Genomic DNA, 2,695 nt, shown 5'->3' on the forward strand with positions numbered 1-2,695 from the left:
CTACTGGTGTTTTCTGGGTAAATTGTAATCGGAAAATCGTAGACAAATCAATAAGGAAGAATGGCTAGGGCTTCAGGAGTTTTAAAACTGGCTTTGCGACGTTTAACATTACAAACGCCACTGATGTGTAAATAATTGCGGCGTTTTTAATTAAAAAATGCCACGTTTGTTAAAATCAATTGCGGCGTTTACAGAAAAACGCCACTAATGTACGACCCATTTGCGGCGTTTCTTGTAAAACGACACTATAAGCAACTCTATTGCGGCGTTTATATAAAAACGCCACTAATGTACGACCCATTTGTGGCGTTTCTTGTAAAACGCCACTATAAACAACCCTATTGCGGCGTTTATATAAAAACGTCGCTAAATTACTACTCTATTGCGGTGTTTTTTTAGAAAACGTCACTATAAACAACTCTATTGCGGCGTTTATATAAAAACGCAGCTAAATTACCACCCTATTGCGGCGTTTGTTGAAAAAACGCCGCTAAAGTTTTATTTTCCGGCGTTTCGATTTTAAACCCCGCTACATCCTTAAATTTTGTGGCGTTTTCCCTAAAAGCGCCGCTAAAAACGCCGCTGCATAACACTTTTGCTGTAGTGATTGCTATATCTCAAGGTATTTTCACCGCACTTTCGATGCTTTCCTTCTTTACTTTCTGTTTGGTTGCCGCCTAAAATAATTCGTTTTCTTAAAACCTCGGCTCACCTAAGCTTATACTAAGTTGAGCAGAGAGACAAAAGAAAATTTGATTGATTTCCTTTTGTTTTGGCAACCAAATAGAAGGTAGAGAGTTCTTTTTCCCTAGAATTTATTTATGTTTTGGCTGCTAAAACGGAAAAGTTTTGCATTTACCTGAAGTCTGGATGAGCAAGTGTTTTCTTCATTACTAAGGTTCTTTTTTCCTCTCATTTCTCGAAAGGTTTTGGCGTCAACGGGTTCGTTTTGGTGAGGATTCTGAATAAAGGAATTTTCTTTTAAGTTCTTTAGGAGATGCCGTCTCATCTCTTTGTTACGGTGGATGTCCTTATTTTTCAATAATTTCCAGAGATTTAACTTTCATCAACAATTTATCACGTGATTAAAGATAAAGTAGTTAAATATTTTTATTGTTATGATTATGAATGTTGATGAAGTGGTGTTAACTAGAATGAAATTAGAAAACAGAGACGGATCTCTATCGGTTGGTGTTGGCTTTTGTGTTTTGCAGCAGTATATAGGTATCTTCAGCTTTTTCGGAGTTCAAAAATGGCTTTGCTATTTATAGTGTTGGATTCAAAGGAAATCAAAGGTGTTTCGTGTCTTACTCATTGCTCGTTGCAGAGGATTTGAAGCAGCGGTAGCGCTGTCCAGGTCCTGTCAATGGACGCATACTCATCTGGCGAAGAACTAGTAATTAAGGTATCAGTTATCAAAAACAGGAAACTCTTTTCAGTTTCTTTTAAGGTATCCATTTTGGAATTGCAGAAAGTGGATTTCTTCTTGTTAAAACCTCAATTATTTAATTTTCCTTATGAATTGTAGACTAGGAAGGCTTATACTATTACAAAACAACGTGAACGGTGGACTGAGGACCATAACAGGTTCCTAGAGGCCTTGAAGCTCTATGGACAAGCTTGGCAAGGCATTAAAGGTTTTCACTTATTTTTTTATCTTATTGTTTCTTTTTGTTGGTGGGGTTGAGGAGGAAGAAACAGGAATATTTCAGCTGCTGATGTGATTTAGAATTATTATTATCCTGGACTGGAGCTAAAAAAAATTGTTAGGAGTTGGTAGTTTACTGTCTTAACTGGAGATCTGTCATTTCTCTCTAAACTTGGTGAATTGCACAACACATAGGAACCAAGACTGCTGTTCAGATCAGGAGTCACTCTCAAAAGTTCTTTTCAAAGGACATTTGGTGCTTTCTTGCTTATGCTTAAATTCAATTGACTTTTCTGCTTCTTAACTCTTGTTTCTGCTACAACTATATGAAATATTGATTCCTCAGTTGCACTATATTGAATGGTTTGGGAAATCTTATTATTCTTTACTTCATATTGATTTATCCCCGTACTTGTATAAGCATTTTTTTTTGGGTTGGGGGGGGGGTGATAAAACAGTCAGGAGAATATGAGAGGTTCTGCCAGCACAGGCGAGTAACAATCGAGGAGAAAGTGTTCAACGCAATATATTTAAAGATTACATACTGTGTTAAAAACTTTAGTTGTATATCAATGATCAGATTTATAGCCAATTACATGACAAAACTAGAGTTTATTATACTACAAGAGGCATAAACCTTAATACTAATTTTACAACCGAATTAAGATGATTGTCTGAGCTGTCTTATTTAGCATACTACATGTAGGGTGATAGCCTTTCCCTTCTCCACAAATCTGTTTTATTGTTCTGGATGTCAGCTATTTGAATTCTATTTATTTGGGTCCAAGATTGACAATCTGATGTGTGCAAGGAATGTTTATCATCATAGGAGTCTGATCTTTTAGAAAAGGAGTGCATTCCAACTTTTTCTGTTGTTTTAAAGGGTTACTTTCTGGTAGCAATTTCACAATCTTTTTACGCGCAAGGCATGCACTTTTCTGGTTACTTTTGAACATGCTTTAGTTTTGTAATTAATCTACCACAGCAGAGGTTTCAGATTTAACATATTTGGTTCTTTGGCTTATAAGTGAATTTGATGGCTAGATT

The 2,695-nt window shown here is 36.1% G+C and overlaps 1 long non-coding RNA gene across 1 annotated transcript; it reads left to right on the forward strand.

The window, feature by feature from the left end:
* Positions 1–611: 611 nt before the first annotated feature.
* Positions 612–1,669, forward strand: LOC120171194. Its single transcript, XR_005520856.1, has 4 exons — positions 612–622; positions 927–1,021; positions 1,215–1,405; positions 1,529–1,669. It is a non-coding gene; the product is annotated as an uncharacterized LOC120171194 (long non-coding RNA).
* The last annotated feature ends 1,026 nt before the right edge of the window (positions 1,670–2,695 follow it).

This window comes from Hibiscus syriacus, unplaced genomic scaffold, assembly GCF_006381635.1.
Source record: "Hibiscus syriacus cultivar Baekdansim isolate YM2019G1 unplaced genomic scaffold, ASM638163v2 tig00111812_pilon, whole genome shotgun sequence".
Lineage (NCBI taxonomy): Eukaryota > Viridiplantae > Streptophyta > Magnoliopsida > Malvales > Malvaceae > Hibiscus > Hibiscus syriacus.